This window comes from Hibiscus syriacus, unplaced genomic scaffold (assembly GCF_006381635.1).
Source record: "Hibiscus syriacus cultivar Baekdansim isolate YM2019G1 unplaced genomic scaffold, ASM638163v2 tig00002847_pilon, whole genome shotgun sequence".
Lineage (NCBI taxonomy): Eukaryota > Viridiplantae > Streptophyta > Magnoliopsida > Malvales > Malvaceae > Hibiscus > Hibiscus syriacus.
The window spans coordinates 1,015,533-1,025,216 of record NW_024061949.1 but is presented as its reverse complement, the minus strand read 5'-3'; the positions used below and the strand labels follow the sequence as shown (position 1 = coordinate 1,025,216).

Here is a 9,684-nt window from a genome sequence, read left to right as displayed (position 1 = left end):
ATGATTAGAGTTTCTATACCGTTAGATTTGTATATCAGTTTATTTTCTTCTTAAACAAACGGTTATTGATTTCAAGGTGTACACAAAAATATATGAATTTTTAATCAAGGATAGGTCAGAAAATAAGGCAGCAGTTTCTGCTAAAAACAATATATGTTTGTCAGCTTTGAAAATTCTCTATAAATTGTACAAGTTGAATTAAGAGAATTTCCTTATATGGTTAGATTCATATTCGAGTCTAGTTTCCAGAAGTATAAACGAAACAATTTTTAAATATGTGGTTTAATACAAAATAATACTTCTTTGAAGGTTGTGAAAACTACCAAGGTATGAAATTTCGATAAATTTTATAGTCGAAGTAATTTAAAGCAAGGGACTAAATTTAAAGCTTAGTGAGACTTATAATTTTGATTTATAAAGCGTTAAAGGGAGTATAATTTGTTTGTTTATTTAATTATTTAGATGAGGACGACTTGCGATAAAGCAACCTCATATTATTTTTCCAGTATGTTTCATTCTTTAATTATGGATGATTTCCATAGTGTTTATAGAAATTTTTTATGGATGACTTAGGGTATGAACTGCCCAAGTTTTATTTTGACAATGATAAAGTAAAATGATTCTGAAACGAATAAGATATGTTCTGAAAGCCCATTGTATGTTGCATTGAGAGTCGTAGGTACAATTGGCATGTCATGAGGTGGAGTGATTACGATTATGATTTAGTACATTTGTGTACATTATGTGTAGCACCGTTGGTGCAAATGATATGAATTCACTTAGAGTGCATATTCTGATTACGGTGATAACACTAAAGTGCTTATTGTGCACACTCATTTGACTCACGTACCTTGCATTCTCTTACATATACATTGGGCTATAAAAATAAATGTGAAAGTTTTGACGAGTATGTGAAAGAAAAGAATATGGAAATGAAATGATTTGGAGTGTGCGTGTGAAAATAATATGAATTGTTTATGATATTTGAGGTTGATTTACATGATTTTTGATAAATTATAATATGATGATTTCCAAGTTTTCAAGAGGAAAATAACTTGAATAGCTCGGTTTGAAAGATTTAATGTTTTTATTTAAATTACAACTTTATGTTTATAATACTTTATGAGACTTATGTTTTATTTCACTTTAGCTATATTACTGCCTCGCTAAATTTTTACTTAGCGTGTGATGATTTTCATGCGTAGGTTCAGATAGAGAAAGGAACGTGAAATGAGGAGCCTCTTGAACATCTTTCAGAAAAGCATACCTAATATCAGTATCAGTAAAACATCTTATCTTTGACTTATTAGTGACATGTATATTATATTTGTATACTGCTTTATCTATTTGTTTTTAAATGGTCTGTAATAGTAAACTAAAACCATTTATTTTTGGTTAGTCTAGTTATATCCATATTTATGAGCTAATAGTATATATATTTATGTTTTAAAATGGTTTTCTAATTAAACAATATTTAGATAGTTTTAAAAAGTTCGTAAAACAACACTAAACTGTCTAATTGTTACCTAAAACTGGACTCGTTTTGAATGATTAAATATTATATTATGATTTTACACGATTACTAAAATAATTTAAAGTTGGAAAATGAAGTTCTTTAAAATGTAACAAAATTTTAAACATTCATGATCAACGAATGTATATAATGTTGATGTAACATCTTTAACTCGTATCTTGAGACATATACGGGTTATGGATGTTACAGTGATAGATTCTTACGTTCTCTTTTTTTCCTCTCTTTCTCGAACTCGTTTCAGGTTCTGCCTCTTCGGCCTTCTGTTCTGCCTCTAATATGGCCAACTGCAGAGTATAGAATGAAACAGAACTCATTAGTTTGAGAAACGAATATGATTGCTTTGCCGATTCTGCAGCAGTTTGATATAAACATGAAGAAAGACAGGGAGAACTTACCTTGTCGAGAAGTGGTTTAAGCTCCCTGTACCGAGCCTCAGCAAGATCGAAGCCATCATTACGGAGTTCGTGCATAGTCAGAGACTCCATCATGTTTTGTACCCAAAAAAGAAGAGAGAAAAATGATGCATCGTGTTACTTTGACATTTGATATATTTGTGCACACATTGGTGTGTGTTTCTGTGCGTGAGTGCAGTTGCATGCAATTAAAAGGGAACAAAGTAAAACAGTGGCATGCATGGTAGTCTCGTTTAGAATAAGAAAGCTCAAGAAGAAAAACAAATAGACCTTGCCAGTGTGCTGAGTTATGTTCATGGGCAGCCATTTGCCAGTACAAATTGGTACGTCTATAGAAATCCCTCAATGATTCTCCGGGCTGCAGAAGGAAACATGTGACAGACAATGAGTTTACAATTTGGGGACTTGGATACGAGTGTTGGATACTAGCATGTCCCTGGCATAGATTTTCTAGGTTTTCCCCATGTATTTGGTGATCCTCAGAGGATCATATCTCCATAATCACATCAGACATGGCTGTCGGACACAAATACATCGAGAAAGATGGAAAGTAGAAGAAGCATAGGCTATGATTAGCCGACGAAAACTGTATCAAACATAACCTCAAACATCGTCTTGGAACAGAAGAATTTTAGAGAGCCTATTAGGGTACTGTTGGTGTTCTCTGTGAATCTGAGAGGCCAAGGTTAGGTCTAATTTGCTCTATCCGGGCTCGTTTCTCTTTCCTTCGTAAATTCTTTCCCGTACCCCTTATTAAAGCAACAGCATCTCCCATCTGAAGTGATCTCGGGCCATCATTTGTACCCTGCATTGTCAAGTGAATACAAAATCATATAAATCGCCTGGTTCATTTTTCTAACATGTCAAAGAAACAAGTATCAGCTTTCGATGAAACATTTAGGAAATCTCATTCTAGACAAATACTATATATTATTCATGTTACAAATTGTTTTTGAAGGAACAGAAAAAGAAAATAAATTATGAATCCAAAGGGAGACGAGATCTACGACATAATCTTCTTCCTGAAGATGAAACAGCAAAAGAAGTTGCAATTAACATAAGTATTTTGGCTTAAACAGGGAAGCAATCACCTCTGCCTCATCATCAGTCTCCTCACCATCGCTACCGCTCTCGCCTTCATAATCGCTATCATCTTCATCTTCGTCTTCATCTTCATCAACTTCATCTTCTGAGGCTTCCACCCATTCACTTTCAGATGCCTGCGAATTTTCAGGGACAAGGAAGACAAAAAGTAAAGCAGACATGCATACTTAATAGTAAAACAGAATTTACTACCTAATCAAGAATTCGCTAACAAAAATTACTAAAGAAATTGATTTATTTATACTTCAAAGAATCAGCTTTCAGTATATAAATCTAGAAGGTGCCCGGAGAAGGGGTTGTGGAGAGGATAAACTAGTAAAAACAGCATCCTTTTGGATTCTTAACGAGATCTAATCCTATTTGAGCATATATCATCGATCTGTCAAAATATTGGGATTTATGATAATGATGATTCATATACAGTCCGTCGTTTTAATAGGTAAGGAATGAATAAATGAACACTGAAAGTAGAGAAGAAAAATCGACAAACCAGAATAATGCACTTCCATTCATCAAGTTTACTAAGATTAAGTGAATACAAATCATCAAGCGTAATTTATCGATCTTTAACCTCCATCATGCCCCCGTATATATATAGTGTCTTTACCAACAACCATGCAGGTATTTTATACGTCCACAGGGCTTTAAAACCTGAAAAATGACAGCAGATCCACGTACTAATAAGTAAGGCATGTTTAAAACCAATAAACAATCATTTCAATGCAGTACGATAAACCTCTGGTGAAACAGAATCTTGATAATTAAAGATAGTTTTAGATTTAGATTGTTGGGGCTTTGAAGCAGATTTAGTTGGCCTATCATCATCAATTGTCATGTTCGCTACCAAGTTCCCAGACATTGCATCAATGTTGTTTTCCTCATCACCTGCTTCTTCATCGTACTCTGAAATCTGGTCTTTATCATCGATACCACTTGCCTCTACTTCAATTGCATTTACCTTATCATTATAATCAGAACCTGGTGGTTCTTGTTTTGAATCCTTTTTCGACTGTGAAACACCAATTGAAAAGCGAGTTGTATTATTAAAATAAAAGCTATCACAAAAGAATACGACTATAATTGAATGGTCAACATAAAGAAAGGCCTCCACAACTTGAAAGGAGAAAAATAGTATGGACAGCTGTGTAACCAGTAGATAAATCTAATACTTGTAGCCTTATCTATCACAATACCTTGACCCTATTTGACTGTTCTTTCCGTAGCTCCAAAGGGTACCTAATAAGAACAGTCTCATTCAGTGAAAAAAACCAGCAATATCACCGAACAGCCCATTTCAAAATTTAAACTAAAATGAGATTGATACAAGGTTAAATCGAAAAAAGGGACTGCGATAATTCCTTTAAAAAGTAAAGTTGTCTCGTTCACAATTATTTACCAAGCCTGCAGACAGCAAGCTTTGGATAAATTACCAGTTCATTATTCTACAACAGTCTTAAAGTGTCGGAATATCGTAAACAACTACAAAAGTTATACCCAATAGCAAGGGTAGAAATTAAAGATTCTAAGTTGTTTAATAGACCAGGCTTACCATCGGTGGTTATCTAGTTGGAAGCCATAGAGTTCATTCAAGAACAAGCTCATCATCACATCACCTGCACAGATAAATTTAGTCAAATAAAGATGACAAGTAATCCAGAATCATCATTTAACAGACCATTAATTCCGGTGGGTGAAGTGAATATCACTGGAACCTCAAAAATAACATTGTTTGTTTAATTGCAATTAAGATGTGTCGACTGTTTATATTTGATAACCAGATATATTTTTAGCTTAAGGTATGGTTGTCAAATGCCACTAGAAAAAGAACTTTCTGCAGACAATCAGAGAGATGAAGGGGAAGTTACCTTGCATTTCCATATCTACCACACCTCCAAAAAGCATAGCACGCTTCTCATTAACACACATGGAAAACCCAGCACAAGCACTAGGAGGCATCCCACTTTTTTTAACCTATAAGACAGGAAGTTTTATCAAAGACAAACAAGCTTGCTGAGAGTAAAGAAATTCTAGATAGGACTTCCAAATTAATAAAACTCTTCAATAGAAAGTAAATGTTACAAAAGAGAATTGTCCATATCAACAATAATCTGTAGACTTCTAAAAATTATAAGAATCTAAAACAAAGTACTTATAATATATGCAAAAGCATCTGTTCCAAGGCAACAAATACCTGATTAATAACGCATAGAACAATTATTTTACTTGGCCTGAAATATATAAAGAAAAAGATATCCCATAATAATTAAGCGTACATTCTTTAGAAGATTCTCTCTTAATCTGATTTTCATAAAGAAAGGTAAAAATGAGATGCCAAGATGTCGGATGCAATAGTTTCTATGAAATCAATTAAAGCAGTTCCTTTAAACAGTGGATAATATGATCAGTAAGTAAGATTCAAAAGCCAATTATGATGACTCTCCATTCTATTTACGTACACAAGCAGCTAATTGTTTGAAAGTGAAAAGTCAAAGATGTATGAAGTCATACAGAACTTGAATCTAGTCACATGCAAGTAACACTAAGCTTTCATTTTATCACCATGTATTCATGCTCATCAGAAGGAGGGGAAAGACCTTCAAACCTTGTTCCATTCCCAAGTCTTAGGATCAAGAGACCACATGTCTGCATGAACAATTCCTTTCTCCGAGCTGCTGCTCTTATCAGAAGATACTTCTTTGTAGTACCCACCATATAAATAAATCTGAAAATTATGTTTAAAGAGAAGGAATTAATATATAAATATGAGTTCCATACCAAATGCTCCTGTTTGGAACTGGTGAGAAGGATAACAAGGCAAAATCCATTGTTAATCTAACTGAAAAATATCAAGCAGTGTAGATTTTAAGCATTCAAATAGCTTCATGATGCCTACGTAGGTGCCTTTTTTTCACCACAATTAGAGGTATATGTATGCTCGTATACATGTAGTTAGTTGTTAGCATGTAATTAGTTGTTAGCATACAGTTAGCTGGTAAACCAGAAGCTGTTAGAAGGTTGTTAGCCATTTATTAGGCTGTTAGCTCGTGTATAAATAAGCTTGTAAGTGCACTGCTTGCATTCACTCTTGATTCAATGAATATACTCGTATTCAACTAAAACTACAACATTTCAATATGGTATCAGAGCCATCGATTCTGGGTAATCTCTCAAGAATTTCTTTTCGCTGCTCTCGACATTCTTGATAACTTGATCTTGCCATGGATCTTCAGCCTGGATGTGCGAAGAATTTCTCAAACAAGAAGGTCAATATCGTCCTTGATGAGACCAATTTCCTATTGTGGAAACAATAGATCCTGCTAACAATCAGAAGTCACCGCCTTGAACGATTACTAACTGGAGCCCTGCTGCCTCCACCAGAAACTATGCGTGGCGAGGATGGCGAGGAATGTGCCAATGAAAGCTTTGAAGAATTTGCTGCACAGGACAGTGATGTTGCTTCTTGGCTGCTCTCGACCATTAGCCCACACTTTCCTTAGTTCGTGGGAAAATAAACTGCCACAGCAGTTTGGCATACAGTATTGCAATTCTTTGCAAACAGATCTACAACAGCATTAATGAACCTTCATTACAAGCTACACTCACTGAAGAAAGGTGGTGATAGCATGCACACTTACCTTACACGAGTGAAAGAGGTATGTGACGCTCTTGCTTCCTGTGGGAGTGCCATCTCTCACGTTGAACACATTGTGGCGATCTTGAAAGGGTTGCCACGCGAATATCAGCCATTTATGGCTATTATAACCACCATGAAAGAAACGATGTCTCTAGATAGCATTTACACCATGCTAATGGATGCTGAATCTCAGTTGGCAGGATTTGATGACCAATCTGACTTGTTACCCGTTAGTGTCAACTTAACTCAGGGTAATGTAGATCGTGGGCACTTCAACTCTTCGAATGGTCAAGATTCCAGGCCAAATCGATCTTCGAATGGACCAGCTGTGAGAAGTCATGGCAGGGGAAGTGGGCGAACCAGGTTGCAATGCCAATTTTATGGCAAAATTGGCCATTTAGTTGATCGGTGCTGGCACCGTTATGATGAAGACTTTACCTATGTAACCACTGACAATTCTAACTCAACCAAAGAAGGGCTAAGAAACTCGTGTTATGCATCTGGAAAGAATAATCCGACTTGTGAATGCTACTCGAAAGGGTGTTAGAGTGCTTCTTCTTCTAGCATGCAACCACAAGCTAATGTAGTCACAGCAGCTGTTGGTCGGTGGGTGGTGGACTCGGGGGCCACACATCATGTAACCCCGAATGCATCCAATATGACTCATCAAGCTGAATTTCTTGGACCAGGTAAGGTTACTGTAGGTAATGGAGTAGCATTATAAATTGATAAGGTTGGTAAAGCTACTGTGTCTTCTGCCACTCGTATGTTATTCCTAAATGATTTGCTACTTGTTCCACAAATAACCAAAAATCTTCTCTCGGTCTCTAAGCTTGCTAGGGACAATAGTATCTTTATTGAATTTCATGCCAAAACGTGCTATGTGCGTGATGAAGCAACTGGTCAAGTTCTGTTGAGTGGCAAAGAAGAAGATGATCTATACTCATTTGAGAAGATGTGTACCAACAGTAAAGGGAGAAGTAAATGTAGCTTTGAAATCATTACCATATAATGAGCTATGGCATAGGCGGTTGGGTCATCCCTCCCTTGACACCTTGAATAAAATAACAAAGCTAGTTGATGTAAAGATTTCTCTTGATGTTAATAAAGAATGCTCTGCCTGTCATGTAGGCAATAGTCATAAACTACCCTTTGTTCATTCTAATACTGAATATAGTTCTCTGTTTCAGCTTATTCACACTGACTTGTGAGGGCCTCCTCATGTAGCTTCAAACGATTTTCGATACTATATATCTTCTGTTGATGCTTTCACCCGATACACATGGTTGTACTTGCTTCGCTCAAAATCACAAGTTGTTGTAGCCTTTCAACTTTTCCAAAAAATGGTGTACACACAGTTTGGAGCGACCATCAAAGCAGTCCAAAGTGATTGGGGTGGTGAGTTTCGATCATTCACTGACACTTTGGCCAAAGCTGGCATTGTTCATAGGTTAACATGCCCTCATACATCTGAACAAAACGGTAAGGTTGAGAGAAGGCATCGCCATTTAGTTGAATTGGCACTGGTTCTTTTGTCTCAAGCTTCAATGCCCGTAAAATTCTGGTCTTATGCCATTACCACTTCAGTTGGCCTCATCAACAAGCTGCCCACAAAGGTTCTACAAGGAATCTCCCCTTTTGAGAAGTTACATGGAAAACAACCATACTATAAAGCACTTAGAGTCTTTGGATGCCTTTGTTTACCACATATTCGACCATTTCAGAGACATAAACTGGATTTTAGATTGCAACCCTGCACATACTTGGGTGTCAGCCCACGACACCAAGGGTTTCAGTGCTTAGCTCGGGATGGGCGAATTTATGTATCAAGACACGTGGTGTTTAATGAGTGGCACTTTCCCTTTAAAGAAAGCGGTAGTGACTCGGGTTCTTCTGACAAAGATTTATACTACTCTTAGGAACTCAAAATTGTCTCTAATACTAAACAACTTGTTATCATGCAGGGGGACAACAGTCAAAGCCTACATGAGTCCATACGGGGTGAATCACAGACGTATGAGGGAGGCAGCAATATACATGGGCAGCCTGATTCACATGTGGGAAATAGCCACGACCAGTATATGGGAAACATCCCTGGTCAACATATGGGAAGCAGTACTAACCAGCATTCTAGCAGTAGTGGTCATAATAGCCGGCATTCGGAGCAACCTTATCATCACTTAGAACAATCGAACAGTGATGAGGTACATACTGATGAGCCATGCACTGCTAGAGACTTGGAAGCACGTGGTGACATCAGTGGCTTTGCGCAAGCAGTATCACAAGAACTTAGCGAGCACACTGAATCACGACAGATGCAAAATGTGAAAAATGTCCATCCCATGCTAACAAGAAGTAAATGCGGAATTTTTAAGTCGAAAGCATTCTCCAGTCACTTAGATGATGCTATTCTCACAAGTGTTCAGGAGGCAATGCAATCTCCAGATTGGAAGTATGCAGTTCAAGCAGAAGTTGAAGCTTTGCAGAATAATAAGACATGGTCTCTTGTTAAGCTTCCACCTGAAAGGACTGCAGTCGGCTGTAAATGGTTGTTTAAGGTTAAACGCAACCCCGATGATTACGTTTACCGATATAAAGCCCATTTAGTGGCCAAGGGATTCACTCAAGTACCTGGGCACGACTTCTGTGAAACCTTCATTCCAGTAGTTCAGTTTTCCACTATAAATGTAGTTCTTACTTTGGCAGTTTCTAATGCGTGGGAACTAAGGCATGTAGATATAAATAATGCTTTTCTTAATGGCGATCTCAAGGAGGACGTGTTCATGGAACAACCACCAGGCTTCGAGCAGTGGGTTGAGGATGGCTCTCCCTTGGTGTGCAAGTTACAGAAGGCTTTGTATGGCTTAAATCAAGCACCTCGAAATTGGCACTCCAAGCTAAAGGAAGCCTTGCTGGAATTGGGCTTCCAGTTATCACGAGCTGATCCATCCTTACTTTTTCAAGATAGCAGCAGTGGTCGAGTGTACCTACTAGTGTAT

General features: G+C 37.1%; 1 pseudogene; it reads right to left on the bottom strand.

Moving 5' to 3' along the window:
- Positions 1–2,590: 2,590 nt before the first annotated feature.
- Positions 2,591–6,077, bottom strand: LOC120159893 (annotated as a pseudogene).
- Between the last annotated feature and the right edge of the window lie 3,607 nt (positions 6,078–9,684).